We start from the raw sequence: 25,735 nt of genomic DNA, 5'->3' as shown, positions 1-25,735 counted from the left end.
TGGACAGATTGAAGAGTAGAGAGATGGCTAAGTGGGAGACCTGTGAGAAGCAAGTTGCAATATTCTAAGCGAGAGGTGATAAGAGTGTGGATGAGGGTTCTGGTAGTGTGCTCAGAAAGGAAAGGGCGAATTTTGATGATACTGTAGAGAGAGAAACGACAGGTTTTAGCAGTCTGTTGAATATGTGCAGAGAAGGAGAGGGAGGAGTCGAAGATGACCCCAAGGTTACGAGCTGATGAGACAGGAAGGATGAGAGTGTTATCCACAGAAATAGAGAATGGGGGAAGAGGAGAGGTTGGTTTAGGGGGAAAGATATGAAGCTCAGTCTCGGTCATGTTTAGTTTCAGATGGCGCTGAGACATCCAGGCAGCAATGTCAGACAGGCAGGCTTATACTTTGGCCTGGATTTTGGTTGAGATTTCTGGTGTGGAGAGGTAGATCTGGGAGTCATCAGCGTAAAGATGATACTGAAAACCATGGGATGAGGTCAGAGTACCAAGGGAAGAAGTGTAGATGGAGAAAAGAAGAGGTCCTAGGACAGATCCCTGAGGTACACCAACTGACAGTGGGATAGAGGTAGAGGAGGATCCCGTAGGGTATACAATAAAGGTACGCTGGGGGTGATAAGAAGAAAACCAGGAAAGAACAGAGCCCTGAAATCCAAGTGAGGACAGCGTATCAAGGAGTAGGCTGTGATCAACAGTGTCAAAAGCAGCAGATCGAGATGGATGAGGATAGAATAGAGACCTTTGGATCTGGCCAGGAACAGATCATTGGAAACTTTAGCAAGCGTTGTTTCAGTTGAATGAAGGGGGCGAAAGCCAGACTGAAGTGGATCAAGAATAGCTTGAGATGAAAGTCAAGACAGTGGTGGTGAACAGCACATTCAAGTATCTTATATAGGAAAGGGAGGAGGGTGATGGGGCGATAGTTGGAAGGACAGGTAGGGTCCAATGAAGGTTTTTAAAGGTGTGGTGTGACTACGGCATGTTTGAAGGCATCAGGAACAGTCGCAGTGGAAAGTGAAAGATTGAGGATATGACAGATAAAAGGGACGGCAGTAAGAGAGATAGTGTTAAGTAGATGGTGGGAATAGGATTGGAGGAACAGGTAGGTAGTTTCGAGGAGGAAAGAAGATGTGTAGTTTCCTCTTCAGTGATTTCATATATTTGTAAGTGACATTGCCAAAGAGTTAGAAGGTAAAGTTTGCCTATTTGCGGATGATACTAAGATCTGTAACAGAGTGGACACCCGGGAGGGAGTGGAAAACATGAAGAAGGATCTGAGGAAGCTAGAAGAATAGTCTAAGGTTTGGCAATTAAAATTCAATGTGAAGAAATGCAAAGTGATGCACTTAGGGAATAGAAATCCACGGGAGACATATGTGTTAGACGGGGAGAGTCTGATAGGTACGGACGGGGAGAGGGATCTTGGGATGATAGTATCTGAGGATTTGAAGGCGACAAAACAGTGTGACAAGGCGGTGACCGTAGCTAGAAGGTTGTTAGGCTGTATAGAGAGAGGTGTGACCAGCTGAAGAAAGGGGGTGTTGATGCCCCTGTATAAGTCGTTGGTGAGGCCCCACCTGGAGTATTGTGTTCAGTTTTGGAGGCCGTATCTTGCTAAGGATGTAAAAAGAATTGAAGCGGTGGAAAGAAAAGCTACGAGAGTGGTATGGGATTTGCGTTACAACACGTATAAGGAGAGACTTGCTGACCTAAACATGTATACTCTGGAGGAAAGGAGAAACAGGGGTGATATGATACAGACGTTCAAATATTTGAAAGGTATTAATCCGCAAATGAACCTTTTCCGGAAATGCGAAGGTGGTAGAACGAGAGGACATGAAATGAGATTGAAAGGGGCAGACTCAAGAAAAATGTCAGGAAGTATTTTTTCACGGAGAGAGTAGTGGATGCTTGGAATGCCCTCCCGCGGGAGATGGTGGAAATGAAAACGGTAACGGAATTCAAACATGTGTGGGATATGCATAAAGGAATCCTGTGCAGAAGGAATGGATCCTCAGGAGCTTAGTAGAGATCGGGAGGCGGGGCTGGTGGTTGGGAGGCGGGGATAGTGCTGGGCAGACTTATACGGTCTGTGCCAGAGCCGGTGGTGGGAGGCGGGACTGGTGGTTGGGAGGCAGGGATAGTGCTGGGCGGACTTATATGGTCTGTGCCAGAGCCGGTGGTGGGAGGCGGGACTGGTGGTTGGGAGGCGGGGATAGTGCTGGGCAGACTTATACGGTCTGTGCCTTGACGAGCACAGGTACAAATCAAAGTAGGGTATACACAAAAAGTAGCACATATGAGTTATCTTGTTGGTCAGACTGGATGGACCGTGCAGGTCTTTTTCTGCCGTCGTCTACTATGTTACTATGAAGAAAAGGAGGCAGGGGTTGGAGGGTTGAGAGAATGGACTAAGGGAAGGAGAGTTGGAGGTGACCTGGTTGAGAATTCAAGTTTAATCTTGTGAACCTTATCATGAAAGAACTCAGCCAGAGTCTGGGGGGAAAGTGAAGGGGGGTTAGAGGTGAAGGCACTTTGAGGAGAGAGTTCAGTGTGGCAAAGAGATGACGAGGGTTTGTGCCAAGAGAATGTCAACTGGATGTAATAGTCCTGTTTGGTAAGTAAAAGAGCAGACTGGAAGGAGGTCAGCAAGAATTTGAGATGTACTCAGATAGAAAGGAGATGGATGAATGGAAGGAAGGAAGGAAATGTTGAAGGTTTGAGAGCTGAGAAAAAGGAAGAGGAAAAAAGAGATGGTGAGATGATGAATACAGAGGATGGACAATGTGTTCCTGCGGTGTACAGTGGTTTAAGATGGAGAAACAAATTAGGAAGGGACAGTACCAAGAAGAAAAAGTGGAGCCATAAGTGGTAACCGGGAGAACAATAAATGTAAAGAGAAAAATGCCCCCGCGCGCTTTTTACCTGGCTTGCATCCCTGTTACCAAACATTTGTCTAGAGATGCCGCTGGCTCTGGGTTCTTCTGTTACTGGACTTACCAAGCTGGCCCCTGCTGCTAGATGCCTTTTGGATCTTCTCCCTCATAATTGATTTAAGCTTGTATCTTGGTTAATCCTAGCTGTTTTGTAGAATAACAGCAGTATTTAGTAAACATCTAGCTGGTCATTTAAGATGGGAACACAACAATCTTTGTAGGGCCCCTCTCCTTTCCCAGATTACTTTGAAATAACTGTTAAGTTCCTGACGTAACTGTTAAGTTCCTGACTATAGATTCAGAAAGGATGGCTCCTTCTCCGTCAGGGCCGTGCCGATGCGGTAAGCGGGGTAAGCGCCGCAGGGGGGCGCCCACCTCTGGAGGGCGCCGCCGCGGTGCTTACTCTCGCCCTGTGCTGCCGAGGCCTTTAAATCTTTTACCTGGTCGCAGCAGCATCAGTGAAAGCGCTGCCGACGTCTCCCTTCCCTTGCACTCATTGGTTCCCTCAGTGTCCCGCCTTCTTCTGACGTCAGAAGAAGGCGGACACTGAGGGAACCAAGAGCGCGAAGGGAAGGTAGACGTCGGCAGCGCTCCGCTTTCACTGACGCTGCTGCGACCTCTTCATTGCCGTCGCGTCGTCCCACCCCCACTTCACGCGATTCACGAACCGCGCTGCCGCTTAGCACTGCTTTAAAAAAAGTTTACACGTCAGCAGGAACAGGCTGCTTCAGCCCATCCCAGGAGCCTTCCTTCAGCCCTCAGGGGCGGAACACGCTGAAGGAAGGCCCCTGGGATGGGCTGAAGCAGCCTGTTCTTGCTGACGTGCAATTTTTTTTTTTTAAGCAGTGCTAAGCGGTTCGCGAATCGCGTGAAGGGAGAAGACAATTTGCTGGAAATGGAGGGGAGGGGAGAGAGGAGGATTGCTGGCTATGGATGGAGGAGGGAAGGGCAGAGAGGGACATGGGGGCCCAGGGAGAGGACAATTTGCTGGAAATGGAGGGGAGAGAGAGGAGGATTGCTGGCTATGGATGGAGGAGGGAAGGGCAGAGAGGGACAAGGATGGACATGGGGGCCCAGGGAGAGGACAAATTGCTGGAAATGGAGGGGAGGGGAGGAGGATTGCTGGCTATGGATGGAGGAGGAGGGAAGGGCAGAGAGGGACAAGGATGGACATGGGGGCCCAGGGAGAGGACAATTTGCTGGAAATGGAGGGGAGGGGAGAGAGAGGAGGATTGCTGGCTATGGATGGAGGAGGGAAGGGCAGAGAGGGACATGGGGGCCCAGGGAGAGGACAATTTGCTGGAAATGGAGGGGAGGGGAGAGAGAGGAGGATTGCTGGCTATGGATGGAGGAGGGAAGGGCAGAGAGGGACAAGGATGGACATGGGGGCCCAGGGAGAGGACAAATTGCTGGAAATGGAGGGGGGGGGGAGGAGGATTGCTGGCTATGGATGGAGGAGGAGGGAAGGGCAGAGAGGGACAAGGATGGACATGGGGGCCCAGGGAGAGGACAATTTGCTGGAAATGGAGGGGAGGGGAGAGAGAGGAGGATTGCTGGCTATGGATGGAGGAGGGAAGGGCAGAGAGGGACAAGGATGGACATGGGGGCCCAGGGAGAGGACAATTTGCTGGAAATGGAGGGGAGGGGAGAGAGGAGGATTGCTGGCTATGGATGGAGGAGGGAAGGGCAGAGAGGGACAAGGATGGACATGGGGGCCCAGGGAGAGGACAAATTGCTGGAAATGGAGGGGAGGGGAGGAGGATTGCTGGCTATGGATGGAGGAGGAGGGAAGGGCAGAGAGGGACAAGGATGGACATGGGGGCCCAGGGAGAGGACAATTTGCTGGAAATGGAGGGGAGGGGAGAGAGGAGGATTGCTGGCTATGGATGGAGGAGGGAAGGGCAGAGAGGGACAAGGATGGACATGGGGGCCCAGGGAGAGGACAAATTGCTGGAAATGGAGGGGAGGGGAGGAGGATTGCTGGCTATGGATGGAGGAGGGAAGGGCAGAGAGGGACAAGGATGGATGTGGATGGGAGGACAGGACCCAGGGAGAGAGAAGAAATTGCTGGAAATGGATATAGAGCAAGAAATGAAGAAGAAAGGAGGAAAGTAAAGAAATAAATGGAAAGGAAGCCCTGGAAATGGAGTTAAGAGGACAGATAGCAGCAGACTCAGATACTGGCCAGCATGATTGGAAAAAGAAAGTCACCAGACAACAAAGGTAGAAAAAAATCATTTTATTTTCATTTTAGTGTTTGGAATATGTCTACTTTGAGAATTTACATCTGCTATCTTATTTTGCAATGTATAGCAATTTGTTTCTAAGAATATTGCTGACAATTCCTGTCAGTGTAGCAAGTGGTGAGCGATCATTTTCACCGGGGGGGGGGGGGGGGGGGGGGGGGGGGGGGGGGGGGGGGGGCGCCAACTGATAGTCTGCAGGGGGGCGCCAGAGACCCTAGGCACGGCCCTGTTCTCCGTGATTGATGGGCATAATTTATTGTCTTGAGGTGGATATGGGAACAGATTACAGAATGTGCCTTTTTGTGAACATAGGCCCATTTTGGTGGTCCTACTACACGTATACTTCAGCCTAATGTTCTAAGAATATTGATGCATATACTATACCATTTTGGCGACCTGCCACTACCATCTTTATCAAACATCATAAGAACATAAGCATTGCTATACTGGGACAGACTCCAGGTCACAAGTATTTTATTTGACTTTGCTAACTGGCAGATCAAGTTGATTTACAGTCTAAAATTCTCAAATGTTGTAGAAAGGAACTTCAAAATTGGATGGGAAAGACTAGCCACACACTCAAGACTATTCAGTACGTAACAAGAGAGAGCCAGTAGTGTAGACGATGAAATACAAAGATAAGGAAAGAAAGGTGAGAGTTGGAGGTGAAAAGGAAACAAAAGAAATAGATCCAGTGATAAACTGCAGTCAACCTAGATGGTATCGAATGCCTGGTGGAAAAGCCAGTTCCTTGTCATCTATACCAGACCAGTCCAGACTAATGGGTTGTGTCCATCTACCAGAGGAAGGAGACAGAGAAAATAGTTCCAAGTAAACTGCCCCTTAAGGGTGTCGTGCAGCCTGGCATGTTCAGTATTTTCTCTCTCCTAGCGGATGGTGGACGGATCGTGCGGCTGCTCTGGATTGCTGGCTGGTAGCTCCTGTCCCAGATTATTCTGGTGACAGTGGAGCCAGGGGTGTGCTGGTAGCCGTGTTGGGGCTAGTTTTAGATGATACTTAGTGGTCCTGAGTTCATCTGCCAGCTAGGGTGATATCCAGTGACCCTGGTTCCCTCCCCTACCTCCCCTGGCTGTCTTTCTAGCAAAGTGATGGTTGTTTGTTGTATGGAGTAACTTGTCTCCCCTGTGGGGGTCTTCTCTTCTGTGGTGGTAGGTATATCTAAATTTCTGTCTCTGAGATAAGCCTTTATTTATTCCTCTCACTAGTGAAGAAGGTGGTTTACAAAAAAAAAAAAAAAAGAAACTTAGTTTTTCCTTCTTTCTCTTGCCTGTTACCTGATTGATTTTCCTGCTTTTGACAGTGTATTCTAGGGGGCCGCTTGCGAATTTTCTTTGAATTTCGCCGGCCATCGTCTGATTCTGATCTTGGACTCTTCCAAACTGGTACTAGTTGCTTTGCCTTTTTTTTTTTCTTTAGTGGGGCATGGCTCATGTCTAGATAACGAAACTACAGACATTCCGGTCTCTGCTGCTTCAGGCATTTTGCTTGAAAAGCCCCTGCTATTTGATTCATGTTTTGGCAGTAGTTTTTCCTCCCTTTCTTAGGGATGTTCTGGTTCTCTCGTTCCCATGGATCTCTCCAGTCTTTTCTGGTTTGTCTGCAGGGCACTTTCCTTCTGGCGGGGGTCCGAGTTGCCCTTGGTGTGCAACTGCTAGCTCAAATCCCTCTTCTGAGTACCCTCGGGAGCGCCATTCTTCCCAGTCTTTTGCTTGGACTCAGTTCAGTGTCTCTTTATGGGAATGTGCCTTTTTAGGACTAGTTTGCCACAGCTCTTCCTTACTTCCCTTGCTTTCGGCCGGGAGTTTTTTAGCCTGGCACAGGCGGATTTTGCCTTTTCTACTTTCAGGCGCCTCTCTCCTGGCACATTTGTCATTCCTTCCTTTTTCTGTAAGGGGAGCAGTTCTTTCCTGCTGAGCAGATCTATTGCTGTGCATCTGGATTATCACCTCTTAGCTCTCCGCTTTTCTCTACTTTTCTTCAGGGAAGTGGTTCTGTTCTAGGTCTGGAGTTTTACTCTCCCTTAGCTGGTTTTTTTTCTCAGTTTGGTGTTTAGTGGCCAGCTTCCTTTTTGTTCCTGGCCTGGCGAGTGTTGTTTCTTCCTCACTGCCTTACGGCTGCATTTTGCGCCCTGTGGTTCGAGGATTCCAGATCTGTGATGCTTACCTCCCTCTTGGCTGGAGTTCTTTCTCTACGTTGACTGCTGCTCCATATCGGTTGCCTAGGAGGGCGGTCATTGTGGCCCAAAGACCATTTGGGGGCCAAGAGTGTCTCTTGGGGCATGGGGCTTTCTCTTCTTGTTGTTTTAGTCCCTCTGGGCAAGGGGAGTGCAACACCAGGTCTGCATTTCTATTACTATTACTACTACTATTTAGCATTTCTATAGTGCTACAAGGCGTACGCAGCGCTGCACAAACATAGAAGAAAGACAGTTGTACTCCTTTCCTGTTGGCATCCTGGCAGCACCTTCTTCTCTGTTGAGCGCGGCTCCATCGCTGCATGTTGGGCACGTTTCCACAGTCCCAGGTTGCCTTTAGCGCCTTCACCGCACGTTGGGCACGGTTGCACAGCCCCAGGTTGCCTTTAGCTGCCTTCGCCGCACGTTGTATAGTTCTTTCTCTGCAGGTCTCAATGTGGGGCACAGTCCTGTGTCTGTGTGTAGAGCACGACTCTGTGTGTTTAGCACAGTTCGTCTCTGCAAATTGGGCGAAGTTCCAGGGTGGTATGTGGAGCACAGCTCTGTGACTGCAGGTGCTCCTTGCCGGCATTTTATACACAGTTCCATCACTACCGCAGCTTTAGTTCTGCAGGTACCTCTAACATCTAGCTTTTTCAGTGGGGCACTGCTCGTCCTCTTACTCTCAGCTTTTTCTCTGCTTGTTCAGCGCATTTCTATCTTTGCCAGAGGTGTTCAACTCTATCTGCCTGTGGTGCGTGGCTCAGTTTGTGTGCTTCGAGTGCAAATCCGTTTGTTCTTGTTGAGCACGGATCCTACTCTGTCTGATGAGCGCAGCTTCATTTCTGTCCCTTGAGCACAGTTCAGTCTCTGACTGTGGAGCGAATTTTCATCTTTGCCTGTTGGACACTGTTTCACCTTGTCGGTCAACCCCAGCTCTTTTCTGTGGGTTGGATACAGTAACTTCTCGGCAGCTGTGGCATACCTCAGTTTAGATTGTTAGACAAGGCTGTCTTGTCTCCTGTTAGCTATCATTCCTGTGGCACCTTTTCTTGCTGTAGCCTCCTGGTGGCTGGCGAGAAGCTTCTCCATTGCTGGAGTTTGAATTCGTCTCTGCTCCTTTTGTGTCTACTTGGCACCTTTGGGGGTCTTTTCTCCACAGTGTGGCTCTCGACTCTTGTCTCCTTTTGTGCTATTTGCTCTGTTCTTTCATCCCTAAGTCCAGAGTGAGCTAGTTTAGGTGTACTCTCTTTCTACAGTTGTACCCTGGTATGCGGTTTCCCTTTTCTTCATGGTTCTCCTGAAGAGACATAGCGTTCTAGTTAGTTGGTTCTCTCAACTCTGGAGTCTATTCTTGTTCTGATGAGTTTCTCTCCCTAGGCACGGGTCTGGGTGGTTCCTGGGCCTTGCTTCCTTTTCTTCTATGAAGTGTGGCGCACTGTTTGGGGTTGCGTACTCCTAGTACTTGTTAGGGTCGCTTCATCCGACAATCTTGGACTCTAGGCAGACCGGCAGGTTTGGGAGTTAGTCCTGCCAGGGTTCAGAGAAGTGAATCCCGATCTAGGAGAGACAGTTCTTCTCTTTGTTGCTCAGATACGACTGTTGCCTTCCTGCCAAGGTGGGGGGGGGGGGGGGGGGGGGGGGGGGGGGGGGGGGGGGGGGGGGGGGGGGGGGGAGGGGTCCTTTGGCATGAGTATCTTTGCTGCTTCTTTTGATACTCTTGGGACAGGGGTACATAATTTTTCTTTTGCTCAGGACGTTTGTTTTATGTCCTACAGCTTTAGTTCCTTTTCTAGTGTCTAACGCTTGTCCATTTTGGTAGCCTGGTGGTTCGGATATTCGAATCCTTTTTCTGCTGATCAGCTTTTGCTGTGTGTATAGCTTTACTAGTTTTCAACCTTCTGCATTCTTCTTTTCTCCCATTCTCTTTGTGGAAACTGCTTTGTCTGGACTGGTCTGGTCTAGATGACGAGGAAGGAAAAATTATGTTCTTACCTGATAATTTTCTTTCCTTTAATCATACCAGACCAGTCCAGATGCCATCCCTGGCTAAAGTCTGTCAGAGTGTTGTTTCCTTTAGGTATCCCTGGCTGTTCCACGATGCTTCAATACACTGGGATGTCCTACAGCACTGCCTACTTCATCTTCTCTATTCAATCTCCTACCACTTGTTTTGTGCCAGCTCTGTATTACTCCTGTTACTTTGCATCACGGAGTTCTTTCCCCGGATTCAGGGGTAGATCTCTATGTGCTTGAGCAAACTCAGTATGGACCATTCCCTCTCGCTTTCTTCACTGTTAGGGGAGGTTGCAGTTGCCTTTGGCCAAGCAGGAACAGCGAGGTTCTGCATATTGGCTCCAAGAGTTTGCCTGTTTGGTGTTAACTGTGTTTTCTTCTAGACTTCAGGGCACCATTGCTTGGCTATACGAAATACTGAACCTTCCAGGCTGCACGATACCCTTAAGGGGCAGCTTACTTGGAACTATTTTCTCTGTCTCCTTCCGCTGGTAGATGGACACAACCCATTAGTCTGGACTGGTCTGGTATGATTAAAGGAAAGAAAATTTTCAGGTAAGAACATAATTTTTCCTTTTCAAAGATTAGAATTTTGTTGAAAGAGCACGGTGTGTAGTTTCCAAGATCCTAGAAGAGTAAAACAGATTTTATCCTGCTTATCCTAGAAATAAGCAGTGGATTTTCCTATCAATAATGGCTAATGGAGTTTGTTTTAAAGGAAATCTTTTTTTTTTTTTTTTTTTTTTTTTTTAACCCTGTAAAGCTAGCTTTTTACCATTCTCTAGCAACAAATTCCAGAGTTATATATTGAGAGAACAAATTTTCTCCAGTTTGCTTTAAATTTACTACTTAGTAACTGTATTGCATGCCCCCTAGTCCTAGTACTATTGAAAGAGTAAACAAGTGAGTCGCGTCTACCTATTCCACTCCACTCAGTATTTTATAGACCTCTATTCTTTTTCCCCTTAGCTGCCTTCTCCAAGCTGAAGAGTCCTAGCTGCTGTAGCCTTTCTTTATTGGTGAAGTAATCTTATTGCCTTTATCATTTTCATTGCCCTGCTCTGCCTTCTCTGTACCTTTTCTAATTCCGCTATATCCTTTTTTAGGTGTGTTGACATTCTCTACCCAGATGAGGTCTCATTTACCTAGAGACGCTCATCACATCCTGGTTTTAACTCTTCTTGTGCACCTTAACATTCTTTTAAATTCCACATGGAATAGGAATATCCTTATTGGCAACTGGTTAGGGCTAAGGTCAGGTTTCTTAAAGGAGCAAAGTGTCCCAGAGTTCTATATTGAGGCTAGTGTGTAACTTAAGAATAATATGGAAAGGAGTAGTGAAAGGTGATTAATTTACAGCAGTGGCGTAGCTACGTGGGTCCTGAGGGGGCCTGGACCCCCGTAGATTTGGCCTTGGTCCCCTGCCAACGATCCCCTTGAACCCCCCTCCTGCCACCAACCCTCCCCCACCGTTGCCGCCTGCCCTGCCACCGCATCAGATACCTTGTTTGCTGGCAGGGGTCCCCGAATCCCGCTAGCTGAAGAGTCTTCAGCGCCAGAGTAGTGCCTTCGTTCAACGAAGTTCCTGGTGTGATCAGCTGTTTCTGACACCTTACGTCCTGCATGGGGCTACATGAACGGTGCAGAACGTAAGGCGTCAGAAACAGCTGATCGCACCAGGAACTTCGTTGAACAAAGGCGCTACTCCGGCGCTGAAGAAGACTCTCTTCGGTTGGTGGGGTTCGGGGACTCCCGCCAGCAAGCAAGGTATCTGATGCAGGGGTGGGTAGCGACGGCGGGGGAGGGTTGGTGGTGGCGGGAGGGGGGTTCAGGGGGGGTCCAATGTGGTGGCGGCTCAGGGGGGGCAGCTAGACAGTGCCCCCACCTCGGGCTCTGGCCCCCCTCCTGGCGAGGTCTGGCTATGCCCCTGATTTATAGGTAATAGTTTCAAAGTAAACTCTCCTGATAATGGTGAATTGCAGAAGGATCTTGTGAAACTGAGGAGATAAGTATTTAACTGGCAGAATAGATTTTGTGGACAAGTGGAAAGAGGCACCTAGGGAATAATAGTCCTGCCTATAAAGTGCTATGCTCCATATTGGGAATTAACTCTAAGCAAAAAGATCATATGTAAAATGACAGGGGGGTCTATAAGCAAGATTCAATAATGTCTGTAAAATTAACCCATTCTGAACACATTCCCTTTAGACCTTGGGAGTCATCTTAACAATATATTAAAAGTTTTGGCTCAGTGTGCAATAGTAGCTTAAAGCAAATTTTGTGAGGGGTTAAGTAAAATGACTTCATGTTGTACTGTTTGTAGTTCTGGTTGCCCCATCTCAGACACAGTGGAACAAGGAAATCTAGAGAAGGGCAACCAAAATGGTACGAGGGATGGAATAACCCATTAGAAGGAAAGATAAGCAAGTTATGATTTTTTTTTATTTGACGAGGTAGTTGAAGGTTTGTGGAACAATTAAATAGGAAACAGTTGTATATCCTTTTCCAGTTCTACAAAGAATAGGACATTGCTTCCTCAGAGGCATACATAACTAGTTGGGTTTTCGTATTGCCACAATGAAAATGCAATGCAAAAGTTGAGATATATATGTATTTTCAAAGGCAGCTAGTTGTGTCTTCAGGAGAGGGTACAGAAGAACTGGACTGGGGTGAGAGAGGGTGCTCCATGAAACTAACTACAAGCAGATTTGAAACAAATTTGAGTTAATACATAAGTCATGGAGTTTGCTGCCAGAAATGTGGTTAAAGCTTGTGTATATGTATTTTTTTTTTGTTTTAAGTTGGTTAACTTTTCTGGAAGACTGGTTCATAAAAAAAACAAAAACACAAACCCAAAAAACCAAAACAAAATTGGTTTGGTTGTTTCCTTATTTATGGAAGTTTGCAATATGGAATGACTTTCTTGTTATCTGGGTGTTTAAGTGACTCAAACTGGATACTGAGGTAGGATGTTGGTCTTGATGAACTTTTAGTCTGGTCAAGCAAGTAACAATAAATTGAAATGCTATGTATTAGCTTTGATCTCCAAATGTGTGATCTCCACTCTCATCACAATTAAATGTTTGCAAAAGACTGAAGATGACATATCAAAGCATACTGGACAAATCAAATCAAGTTCTGGCACCTCAAACACATTTTTGCTTAACAAGTATACATTTTGGAACTGACAACTGGGAAGCACTTTGCTTCAGGCTGTCCTGTTTCATAATTGCAATAACCCAGTTTTATGTAAGTTACAAGAAATAGCTTAGCTGCTGGTTTGGTTGTGTAACCAGCAAAATAAGCATACCATTATTACCATACTATTTCTAGAACCACCCTAGATTATTTGCAGCATGTGATAGCTTTTATAACACCTAGTGTAAGAATTTCCAAACACCAGTGTAAGAATTTCCAAAGAAGTATAAGCACAGTGTCTAGTTTCCTATAATTCTATGACAAGTGCAAAATCTGACTTTTAATCAAATGACTGGTTCTCATGTGATTGTGGGAAACCAGGACTACAGCTGGGTTGGAGCAGGCGGGCAGAGTGAGAGGTATGTACTGACAAATCATTTAAAAACTTCCTGTGCATTGTTGAATTGGGGGTTGGAGGAGGGGCTCCTTGGATATTAAGGAGGTTTAGGAGTGAGATTTGGCTTTAATCCTTTCAGATGAGGTTTCACTGATGGCTTTCATATGGAGGTGATAGGGTATGGGACCTACAAATTTGTTAGAGCTGGTCCTGTCTTTAAGGACTGTCAGGAGGGAAGATGAGGGAGAAGGGCATTGAATACCATTATGATAGCAAGGATGCAGGCTAAGAGAAAATACTGAAGCAAGTGCAAAAGGAATCTATGTAGCAGAGTGTAGGGGTGGGGAAATGCTCTTTTGGAACAGAACAGAGGATGCTAAATGGAGCTCCTGGTTGGGTGTTAAAACAGTCCTAGTAATTTTTGCCTGATGTTAGGAGCCAACAATGTAAAATTGAGTGACATGAAGACTTATGAATGTTACAGATCTGTTTTTATGGGCAGTTGGTAACTATGATGCATGGCACATTAAAATTTCCTCCTTACCAGACCAGTTCAGTCTGTCAGTAGATGGAGACAAACTAGCTAATCATAATTTGCCCTATAAAGGCATTGTGCAGGCACAGGAATTCAGATGGCACATTGTGCGGGTTCTGGGCTGCTTTGCGTTTTTTGATCTGCACCAGATTTTTTTTTTGTTGGTCAGAGCGTTTTTTAAATTTATTTTTATTTGTACTGAAGTGATTTAAAAAAAAAAAAAAAGGAGGAAATACTCAAATGGTTCTGAGTCTCTTTCCTCTGGTTTTCGTCCTCCCCTTTCTCCTCAGAAGGGGGTATTTGGGGTTGAGAAGTATCCAGACCATTGTCGGAGAAGCTCCTGATTCAGTTCAAGGGCTGGCTCTTGGTTGAACAAGGGATGCTCACTTTTTTAAGTGTTGTCAGCTTGAAGGTAGTACTTGATGTCCTGAGTTCTTTCCCTCCTTCATCTCCACTACCATTCACTGCAACAACATTGCTTCAGAAACCAGCAAGTATGACATTCGTACTCTCAGGGATAAGGATTTTAGGTTTGTACAGTGGGTGATACTAGTGCAGGCTCAGGCTTTAGCAGTCTCTGATGGTGTTGGATTACAGTGGTAATCAGGCTTTCTGACCTGTTCGCTTCTACATATATTAGTAAATGGTGCGCAATTTCTGTTGAACACAGGCTTTGCAATGATTTAAAGTGACTATATGCTGGGATTTCAGGTATACTCATGGAAAGATTACAATTTATGCAGAATATAACTGTTAACATTGGTTTTGGAAAGAAAAGGTTTGGTCATGTTTTTCCATTGTTGACTTCTGTTGACTGTCTTCCCATCAAAACATGAATCTCTTGTTTAAATTAGCTTGCTTCATGCTTAAAACCTTTACATGGGTTGGCTCCAGAAAGTTTTTTGGTTAGTGGCATTTGCTTCAGTTAAGTTTCCAGGTCAAAAGATTTTGTTAATCTTTCCATCTTTTAAGAGCATCCAATTATAAAAAGATATTGGCATGTTTTTCATATACAGCTGTCAAGACATGATGAAGAAACACACTACTTGTGCTTTTCGTAGAAGTCTTAAAACTTATATCTTCCAACAGTTTTTGAGTTAGGGTGAATTTTTATATTTGTCTTCGTTTATTCACCTGTAGTTCAGTGTGTTTTTGTAAACTGCTCTGGACTTTCTGGGAGAGAAACTATAAATCCAAGATTAGATTAGACTACATTATTGGCATGCAGAGAAGGGCAATGAAAATGATAAAGGGGATGGGACGACTTCTCTATGAGGAAAGGCTAAAGCAGCTAGGGCTCTTCCGCTTGGAGAAAAGGCGGCTGAGGGGAGATATGATAGAGGTCTATAAAATAATGAGTGGAGTTGAACGGGTAGATGTGAAGCGTCTGTTCACGCTTTCCAAAAATACTAGGTAGGGGGCATGCGATGAAGCTACAGTGTAGTAATTTTAAAACGAATTGGAGAAAAAGTTTCTTCATTCAGTGAGTAATTAAACTCTGGAATTCGTTGCCAGAGAATGGGGTAAAGGCGGTTCGCTTAGCGGAGTTTAAAAAATGTTTGGACTGCTTCCTAAAGGAAAAGTCCATAGACAGTTATTAAATGGACTTGGGGAAAATTCACTGTTTCTGGGATAAGCATTATAAAATGTTTTGTACATTTTTGGGATCTTGCTGGGTATCTGTGACCTGGATTGGCCACTGTTGGAAACAGGATGCTGGGTTTGATGGACCTTTGGTCTTTCCCAGTATGGCAATACTTATGTACTTATGACTTTAGGTGCTACACTGCCCCTTTTGTTAGGGAGTGGTAACTGCTGTTCCATTCTTCCCGCCACGTTTTCTTTCTTACAGGGCATGTTTGCTCTTTGTTTCCTCAACAGCACCCTTAGCTCTTCCAGCCAGGGTAGACGTTTCACTTTTCTTGCATGGTCTCTTTAGGAGAGTTAAAGAAATGGCACTCTTTAGATAGCTGCATTGGAGCTCGGTCTAGGGAACAGCCGCTGTAGAGGCAGCGTTGACAGTTTCTTTTTCTCCCCGATTCTGACACGGTTGAGACAGTCACCATGGAACTGGTGGGAATCTGTCCTCTGCTGGACCGCGGCAGTGTGTGTGTGTATGTTTGGGGGGGGGGGGGGGGGGGGGGGGGGGGGAGAGATGAAAGGAAAAAATTTTTTCTGTACCAGAATTCATAGTCTTCCTATTTTGGTCTCAGGGGAGCATTTTTTTTTTTTTTAAAATCTCAGTTACCACTGAGCTGGTCCTGTTAAGTTGCATGTCAATGTTCCCCTGGTGAACTAAACTGCCTTTCCCTGTTAAGGATCAGCTTTTACATCTTGCTCTTATCAGTTTTTATAGACAGCAGTTAAGTTCTGTTCCTTACGTTATGTTGCTGTTATTACTTCCACAGTCCACTTGGACCTTGCATACAGTTCTCCTTGTCCTCATAATCTGCATTAACTAGGATGCCATTCTATATAGCCTGAAGGTATTTTTAGTTCTCTGCTTCCAAGTTCAGTATGTTGTACAAACTTCCTTTTTCCCATATTGTGCCTCTGTGTTGGAAGGATAATCTTTGGCACCTTCTGGTTTTTCATAAAGGCTTCAGAGCAAGTAACCATACTTTTTTCAGTTGCATCATGCACAATCTGTCAAAAAGGGCATTTTTGTCTTATTGGGTAGACACCTTTTTTTTTTTTTTTTTTTTTTTTAAAGCAGACTGATCCTATGTGGGTTTGTATGTGGGGGGGTGGGGGAGGTTTGGAGTGTTTCCAATCAGAAGGGTCCTGGTTGGGTGTGGGTGATCAGGAAGTCCATTAGACTATCAGATATTTGTGTGTGTGTATGGTGGTTGGGGGTGGGGAGAAGCCTACCTGGAGAGAGGCTGGTGTGTTTGGCTCATGCACTTAAGGGACAATCAACTGTTCACACACAGACATTTGGTCAGTGCAGCAATTGCTATATAATACTGTGGTAATCTACTATAATAAAACGCACCCTCAACGTTCTGAGGACACTGACGTCACTGCAGGCACTCACACACTGGTTCGTAAGTTCATGGTGGTGAAGCCACAACACTCACCATGTCTTCATGCCCCGCCCTCTCGTCACACGTGATGACGTTAAGGGCGGAACACGTAGACAACAAGGCAAATGAACGCACGGGGAGCAGTAGGGAAACACGCGGAGTGTGTTTCCCTACTCCTCCCCTTCCAACAAACCGCAGCCGCCAAGGACGTGCCCTTCGCCCCACCCCCCCATCGCCCCCTCTTCCCCTCCTCACCTTCCCTCCCCCCTGTCACCTCCCCTCCCCTTACGCCACTATCCCTGGTGGTCTAGCGGTACCTCTTTGCTCGGCAGGAACGAAAGAGCCCCCGCTTTCCTGCCCGGAGCGCTGCTGCTAGCTGCCCGGCTGCATCGTGTGTGAGTCCGGCTCTCGGAGTTTCAAAATGGCCGCCGAGAGTTCAAGCTGCCTCGTGAGACTTCAACTCTCGGCGGCCATTTTGAAACGCCGAGAGCCGGACTCCCACACGATGCAGCAGGGCAGCTAGCAGCACCGCTACGGGCAGGAAAGAGGGGGCTCTTTCTTTCCTGCCCCAACCGAACAGGTCCCTCTAGACCACCAGGGAGACTAGCGTAAGCGGAGGGGAAGGGAGTCCCGTGCCCGCTAGCGCCTGTTTCATCAAAGGCAGAAACGGGCATTTTTTACTAGTGTGTAATATTGTCTGACAACACGCAGTTTATTAACACAAGCTTTCTGCATTGGTCCCTGGGCTAAGGAACAGTACTTTATGAGGCCGGACACCTTCAAGCTGCCATTGACATCAGTAACAAATGTAAATTGGCCATGGTTTATTTTGTAGGGTAATTACAAAAACTGTTATGTTTTGAAATGACGTTTTAATTGCAATGCTTGTAACCATCTGAAAACCACTGATTAATTTCTTATTTCTGATAACACATTTGATCGCTTTGTTTTTCAGACGGGAAAAAATTAAGTTGAAAATATTTCTCCTTTTCTGGCATCCTAATTTCAGACCACAGGTTGTGCATCAGTGCTCCTTATAGTAGAAGCCTTAAGTGGGAATCCTTTTTGAGACATACATGATTGTAATCAGTCCATTGGGCTCCACTTATTACTCACTGCTACAGAGTAAGATGTTTGAATTGGCTGGCAATAACAGTATTAGAATATTTTATTTCAAGAATAATTTTTTTCTGCAGGGGTAGTTTATGAACACTGAAATACTTTACCTTCAACAGCATGGTATAGCTTTCTTTTACTGGGCATTAACATCTATTGAGTAGGAATGTTAGTGTATAAAAGGAAAAAAAAAAAACCTCTTTCATGGCCATAACTTTTCATGCATCCACATGCCTGCACATTTATTTAGCTACTGTTTGTACTTGCCAGACTAATGCCAACATTACGTCAAAGCACAACCAAATTTCTTTGAAGATTTAGTGTCATTAAACAAGGTGAGACTGTTATGAGAAGCTTTTGAATGTTGAAGTGGAAAGGGGCACAGAAGTCGAGCGCCTTAAGTGCACATTAGGAAAGGGTGGGAGAGGGGAGGGTAAAGTTGGCAAAAGTAGGGGTTCCTGTTATGATTGATGGGTGGTTCTGCAATCACTGTTGGCTTGGTTAGAGTGGTGGGGATACCTGCTGGGATGTCCCCATGGCTCCTTTTAGAGCTGTTATCATGACTATGCAAGCAATGGTATTTGCAGTCATGTAATGCCTTTTACGGTAATGATCTGGAATGTTGGTGGTATCTCATCACCAGTTAAACTTCAAATACTCCAGGCACTGAGACAAAAGAAAAGTCACTATTGCCTTCCTTCGGGACCCACCTGGGTGCTAAAGAACACCACTTCCTTGTCATCAAGCAGATGAATCCATTACGAGTGGGTTGTGTCCATCAACCAGCAGGGGGAGATAGAGAGCACTGAAAAACCATAGTGCCTCATGGCCAGCTAGCTCCATCTGCCTCTTCAGTATTCTCTATCTCCCTAGCAGGGTGGTTGCAGCTACTTCAGAAAATCTACCTGGGGTGGCTCCTGTGCTTTTGCCAGTTGTAGCAGGGGTGTTGTGGCTGATGGTGCCCACTTTAAAGGTAAATAGTAACATAGTAGATGACGGCAGAAAAAGACCTGCACGGTTCATCCAGTCTGCCCAACAAGATAACTCATATTTGCTGCTTTTTGTGTATACCCTACTTTGATTTGTACCTGTGCTCTTCAGGGCACAGACCGTATAAGTCTGCCCAGCACTATCCCCTCCTCCCAACCACCGGCTCTGGCACAGACCGTATAAGTCTGCCCAGTACTATCCTCACCTCCCAACCATCAGCCCTGCCTCCCAACCACCGGCTCTGGTACAGACCGTAAAAGTCTGTCCAGCACTATCCCCGCCTCCCAAACACCAGTCCCGCTGCCCACTACCGGCTCTGGCACAGACCGTACAAGTCTGTCCAGCACTATCCCTGCCTCCCAACCACCAGCCCCGCCTCCCGATCCTGACTAAGCTCCTGAGGATCCATTCCTTCGGCACAGGATTCCTTTATGCTTATCCCACGCATGTTTGAATTCCGTTACCGTTTTCATTTCCACCACCTCCCGCGGGAGGGCATTCCAAGCATCCACTACTCTCTCCGTGAAAAAATACTTCCTGACATTTTTCATGAGTCTGCCCCCCTTCAATCTCATTTCATGTCCTCTCATTCTACCACCTTCCCATCTCCGGAAAAGGTTCGTTTGCGGATTAATACCTTTCAAATATTTGAACGTCTGTATCATATCACCCCTGTTTCTCCTTTCCTCCAGAATATACATGTTTAGTTCAGCAAGTCTCTCCTCACACGTCTTGTAACGCAAATCCCATACCATTCTTGTAGCTTTTCTTTGCACCGCTTCAATTCTTTTTACATCCTTAACAAGATACGGCCTCCAAAACTGAACACAGTACTCCAGGTGGGGCCTCACCAACGACTTATACAGGGGCATCAACACCCCCTTTCTTCTGCTGGTCACACCTCTCTCTATACAGCTTAACAACCTTCTAGCTACGGCCACCGCCTTGTCACACTGTTTCGTCGCCTTCAAATCCTCAGATACTATCACCCCAAGATCCCTCTCTCCGCCCGTACCTATCAGACTCTCCCCGCCTAACACATACGTCTCCTGTGGATTTCTATTCCCTAAGTGCATCACTTTGCATTTCTTCGCGTTTAATTTTAATTGCCAAACCTTAGACCATTCTTCTAGCTTCCTCAGATCCTTTTTCATGTTTTCCACTCCCTCCGTGGTGTCCACTCCGTTACAGATCTTAGTATCATCCGCAAATAGGCAAACTTTACCTTCTAACCCTTCGGCAATATCACTCACAAATATACTGAACAGAATCGGCTCCAGCACCGATCCCTGAGGCACTCCACTACTCACCTTTCCTTCCTCCGAGCGAATTCCATTCACCACCACCCTCTGGCGTCTGTCCGTCAACCAGTTCCTAATCCAGTTCACCACTTCAAGTCCTATCTTCAGCCCCTCCAGTTTATTTAAGAGCCTCCTGTGGGGAACCGTGTCAAAAGCTTTGCTGAAATCTAAGTAGATTACGTCCATAGATCGTCCCTGATTCAATTCTCCTGTCACCCAATCAAAGAACTCAATGAGATTCGTTTGGCACGATTTCCCTTTGGTAAAGCCATGTTGTCTCGGATCTTGCAACTTATTGGCTTCCAGAAAATTCACTATCCTTTCCTTCAGGATCGCTTCCATTACTTTTCCAATAACTGAAGTGAGGCTTACCGGCCTGTAGTTTCCAGCTTCTTCCCTATCACCACTTTTGTGAAGAGGAACCACCTCCGCCGTTCTCCAATCCCTCGGAACCTTTCCCATCTGCAAGGATATATTAAATCTTTAAGAGGACCCGCCAAAACCTCTCTGAGCTCCCTCAATATCCTGGGGTGGATCCCGTCCGGTCCCATGGCTTTGTCCACCTTTAGCTTTTCAAGTTGTTGATACACACTTTCTTCCGTGAACGGTGCTGTATCCACTTCATTCTCAATTGTATTATTTCCAGTCCATTGCGGTCCTTCTCCAGGATTTTCTTCTGTGAAAACAGAACAAAAGTATCTATTTAGCAAATTTGCTTTTTCTTCATCATTTTCCACATAGCGGTTCGCAGTATCTTTTAGTCTCACAATTCCCTTTTTAGTCATTTTCCTTTCACTAATATACCTGAAGAAATTTTTGTCACCCTCCTTACATTTCTAGCCATTTGTTCTTCCGCTTGCGCTTTTGCCAGTCGTATCTCTCTTGGCTTCTTTCATTTTCATCCGGTAATCCTCCATGTGTTCCTTTTCTTGAGTTTTTCTGTATTTCTGGAACGCCAACTCTTTAGCCTTTATTTTCTCAACCACTTGCTTGGAGAACCATATCGGTTTCCTTTTTCTCTTGCTTTTATTTACTTTCCTTACATAAAGGTTTGTGGTCCTATTTATAGCTTCTTTCAGCCTGGACCACTGTCCTTCCACTTCTCGTATTTCCTCCCAGCCCATCATCTCCTTCCTCAGGTATTTCCCCCATTTTACTAAAGTCAGCACGCTTAAAATCCAGGACTTTGAGTTTTGAGTGGTCGCTCTCCACTTTAGCTGTCATATCAAACCAAACCGTTTGATGGTCACTGTTGCCCAGGTGGGCACCCACTCGGATATTTGACACGCTATCCCCATTTGTGAGCACTAGATCCAGTGTTGCTCCCTCCCTCGTGGGTTCCATCACCATTTGTCTGAGCAAAACACTTTGGAAAGCATCCACGATCCCTCTACTTCTTTCCGATTCCGCAGAGGGAACCTTCCAATCTACATCCGGCAGATTGAAATCTCCCAGCAACAGCACCTCTCTCTTGCTTCCCAACTTTTGAATATCTGCGATCAGGTCTTTATCTAATTCCTCCAATTGTGTTGGAGGTCTGTAGACAACACCCACGTGGACAGAGGTTCTATCATCTTTTTAAGGTGATCCATATCGCTTCTTCCTTTCCCCAGGTCCCTGTCATTTCAGTCGCAGTGATATCATTCCTCACATACAGAGCTACTCCGCCACCTTTACGACCCTCTCTATCCTTCCTAAATAGATTATAGCCTGGTATGTTTGCATCCCATTCATGGGAACCATTTAGCCACGTCTCTGTGATTGCAACAACATCTAAGTCTGCCTCCAGCATCAGGGCCTGAAGGTCATGAACTTTATTGCTTAGACTGTGAGCATTTGTGGTCATCGCTTTCCATCTATATTTCCTGGTATGCGTTTCAACAATAGTGATTTAGGGGTTTCTTTTCTCTTTGGGTACCTTCATATCTTTTTGTTCCACTTTTATTATTTTTTCTTTGGCTTCTGTTATGTTTTCAAGAACATCACAGTGCTGTAATGGAGTAAAAGAATTTTGTAGTGGTAATACTTGTGAGGTCTGATGTTTTCTTGTCACATAACGAAGTCTGCCTGAGCCTACAGTGATCCATCTATTTTTAGGTGGTTTTATCCTTTGTGGTAGTGGTGATAATTTGGTATGATTCTGTGCAGTATGATATTGTGCGGTCCTAGATGCTGCTTTAAGTGCATCTAGTTCCTGTTTTACTTTACTGAGCTCGTGTTTTAATCTAGTGAGTTGCAGACAGATAGGACAAGCCTTAAGTCTCCAGATAATTGGTCTTGAAACTAAAGCACCACAATTATTACAGAGAATAAAAGTAATCCTGCTTGATTGAAATGGGTATGAACAGGTATGATATAGTGAGAACAGCAGCCTATGGGTCTGTTGGCTGATTCTTATTTTTAGAGCAGTAATCCTTAGCTGGTGAGTAGAAGACTGGGGATTCCTGTGATAATGAGGGGTTTTCTTTTCAGAGACAGTTGTAATATGGGTGGAGTTAAATTGTGATGATTAGTGTATTTGGGGAAGTTAGTTATGAGGTGTCCGTCTTGGGGTGGGTGGGTTGAGGGGCAGGGTGGGTGGGCTTAAGTTTAAGACTGTAGGAATGTCTCCTCTGTAACCTATCTGAAGAGCTTAAATAGTTAGCCCTGTCCCTGTCTTTGCCCACGCTGTGGATGCAGGCACATAGGTTTGCCCTTTCCCTGCCTTTCCCATGCTACTGATCCTCCGGAGTTGGAAATTTGCCTCTTTCGCTGTTGCCTCAAACTTGCCTCACAGCGTTAAAAAGTCGCGTCGTGCTTTGGCACTGCGATCCCAGAAAAGAGTTTTTTTTCTTCTGATTGTGCAGCGTGACCGGAGCTCGGAAACTCGGTCTGGTGAGCTAAGAGCATTTTGTAGCTCCTCCGGGGAGGGCCCGCGTTTCAGACTATTTTGGCGCAAATCCGCCATTTTGAATTTCCGCCACTTTTGGCGATGGCTGCTGAGAAAGTTAAGCGCTGTTCTGTTTGTGGCAAGTGCAAATCTAAGGTGCAGGATTGCCAACGGATCCAGATGATCCTTCCGCGGTGAGGATTTTCCACCGCGATGAACTGCCAGCGCTTATTACTGATGCCTTGCAGGTCCTCTCTATAGAAGACCCTTTAGATTGTACACCTGTCTTTTTAGATTGTAAGCTCCTTGAGCAGGGACTATCCTTCCATGTTAAATTGTACAGCGCTGCGTAACCCTAGTAGCGCTTTAGAAATGTTAAGTAGTAGTAGTAGTACTGAGACCTCCTCCGGTAATCCGAGGATGGCAAATACTAAGAAGCCTGCTCGAGCCTTTCCTTTGCATGACTCCATCCAAGAGCTTATCACGGCTCAATGGGCTGACCCCGAGGGTCCTTTGAAAGTCGCCAGGGCTATGGGGCAATGGGCTGACCCTGAGGGGCCTTTGAAAATCGCCAGGGCTATGGGGCAATTATACCCTCTAACTGAGGAGCATTTGGCGCGCCTAGCAGTGCCTAAGGTGGATGCCCTAGTCACAACTGTGACAAAGAGGACTACCCTCCCAGTGGAAGGAGGAGTTGCCCTGAAGGACATGCAGGACCGTCGCCTGGAGGCAGCTATGAAACGGTCCTTTGAAATTTCAGGCCTATCCTTACGGTCATCTACATGCAGCTGCTAAGCTGCCCGAGCCAGCCTCGCTTGGTTACAACAGGCAGTGGAACAGCCCGGAGATGGAGTGGAGCTGACGCCCTTTATGATCTGGTCAGAGCTTCGGCTAAACAGATAGCTGTAGCGGTGGCGGCTTGCCGTCTTCTGTGGCAATGGCATTGGGCAGCTGACATGGCCTCTAAGCAAAGGTTGGTGAAGTTGCCCTTTCAAGGCCTTCTCCTGTTTGGTGAGGAGTTGGAGAAAATTGTGAAAGGCCTGGGGGATAACAAACCCCAGCGCTTACCCGAGGAGACCTACAGGGATGTTGTAGAGAAGTTCCACCTCCAGTCTTAGTAGCCCCTGTGCTACCTTGGAGGTCTCCTAGAAGGAGAGCATCACCCTGGTGAAGTAGGAAGTACTCCTGTAGCCAGGACCTGCCCACCACAATTCAACAGTATCCATACAACCATGTTGGAATTAGTTTCACACTTTACAGGTATGACAAGAGTAATATCTGCATAGAAAGAAGTTTACTTCCAGGTTGACCAGAAATATATCTAGAGAGCTTATAACATGGAATGGAATCAGAGATAGAGAGACCCTGTGGGACCCCACTTAAAACCTTCCACAAATTAAACTATTCCAGAACAGTATTTACTTGGCTAAAGGGTTTTTTGGAAGATAGACCCCATATAGTAAAATACCAAAATCTGCTGTCTTGACATTAAAGTCTGCTGAAAGATCAAACTATAGGACAATAACCTCTTGTCCAGTACTCCATAATTCTCCGAGGACAAGCAGGCTGCTTGTTCTCACTGATCGGTGACGTCCACGGCAGCCCCTCCAATCGGAATCTTCACTAGCAAAGTCCTTTGCTAGCCCTCGCGCGCCCGCGCGCACCGCTCATGCGCGGCCGTCTTCCCGCCCAAAACCGGCTCGAGCCGGCCAGTCTTCTTTTGTCCGCACTAGGTACGGTCGTGTTTTCGCCGTGTCGAGCCCCGGAAAGTCGACCTCGCGCGTCCTTTGTCTTCGACGTGTTGTTTTTTCTTCGGAAAATCTTTCAAAATTGTTGGGAAGTGCTCCAGAAGCCCCCTCGGGTTTCGTTTTCCCCTTCCCGTATTTTCAGACTTTGCCCCGGTAAGTTTTCTTTCGTCGTCGGGGTAGGCCTCTTTTCGGCCTCGGTCGAGATTTTTCTCCCTCAAAGTTTTGGTGCTCATTTTCGTCATTTCGGATTTTGATTTCGCCGGCGTGATTTTTCCGCCCATGACATCGAAGCCTTCCAGCGGCTTCAAGAAGTGCACCCAGTGCGCCCGGGTTATCTCGCTCACTGACAGGCACGCGTCGTGTCTTCAGTGTCTGGGGGCCGAGCACCGCCCTCAGGCCTGTAGTCTGTGTTCCCTTTTGCAAAAGCGGACTCAGGTAGCGAGATTGGCCCAGTGGAACGTTTTGTTCTCGGGCTCTTCGTCGGCACCGGGGGTATCGAGTGCATCGACGTCTTCAGCGTCCAGAGCTTCATCCTCGGCCGCCAGTGCATCGAGTGCATCGAGGCATCGGCCCTCTGCATCGACGTCGGTGGTACCGGGACCTCGTCTGCTGATGTCGTCGGACGGTGGTGCATCGTCGGGAGTGCAGGTGAGGGCTGTCCATTCCCCTGCTGGTGGCGGTGAGCCTTCGGGTGGGTCTCCCCCTACCCTGAGGGCTCCTGCGGTACAGCCCCCCCGAGACCGACCTCCTTCGGCCTCGGCCCCGAGGAAGCGACGGCTGGATTCTACGTCCTCCTCGTCGGTACCGGGAAGCTCCGGTAACATGCTTCGTTCCAAGAAATCGAAGAAGCATCGTCACCGGTCCCCTTCCCGTGTCGGTACCGAGAGCTCTGGGTCGCCGAGGGAGTCGGCACCCAGTAGGCATCGGCACCGAGAGGACCGCTCACCCTCTGTTCAGGAGGTGTCGATGCGCTCCACTCTGGACAGCCCGGAACAGCCTCCACGCCCGGAACAGGTTCTGACGTCGACGCCTGCATCGACTTCCATGCCTTTCTCCGCAGCCGCTCTGAACGAGAGCCTCCGGGCCGTTCTCCCAGAGATCCTGGGAGAGCTGTTGCGCCCTACCCCTCCGGTACCGGCGGTGCTTGCGCCACCGGTACCGTCGAGCGTGGCGCCGGCTGGTCCATCGCCCGAGGTGAGGTCTCCGGCGTCGGTG

At 46.9% G+C, this 25,735-nt stretch overlaps 1 protein-coding gene across 5 annotated transcripts in view; it reads left to right on the top strand.

Annotated features, from left to right (window-relative positions):
• The window catches only part of MTUS1 (microtubule associated scaffold protein 1), a 361,304-nt gene that overhangs the window by 58,501 nt on the left and 277,068 nt on the right, over nucleotides 1–25,735 (top strand). Inside the window, exon 1 of one of the 5 annotated variants that reach the window (XM_030191458.1) lies at nucleotides 12,898–12,957. The exons of the other annotated variants lie outside the window; for them this stretch is intronic. The gene's annotated coding sequence lies outside the window, so the exon portion shown is untranslated. Of the gene's footprint in view, nucleotides 1–12,897; nucleotides 12,958–25,735 lie in introns of those variants that run through there. 5 annotated transcript variants of the gene reach the window in all.

Source organism: Microcaecilia unicolor, chromosome 2 (genome assembly GCF_901765095.1).
Source record: "Microcaecilia unicolor chromosome 2, aMicUni1.1, whole genome shotgun sequence".
Classification (NCBI taxonomy): Eukaryota; Metazoa; Chordata; class Amphibia; order Gymnophiona; family Siphonopidae; genus Microcaecilia; species Microcaecilia unicolor.
The sequence above is the reverse complement of the archived record's forward strand: the minus strand, read 5'-3'. Positions and strand labels throughout refer to the sequence as shown.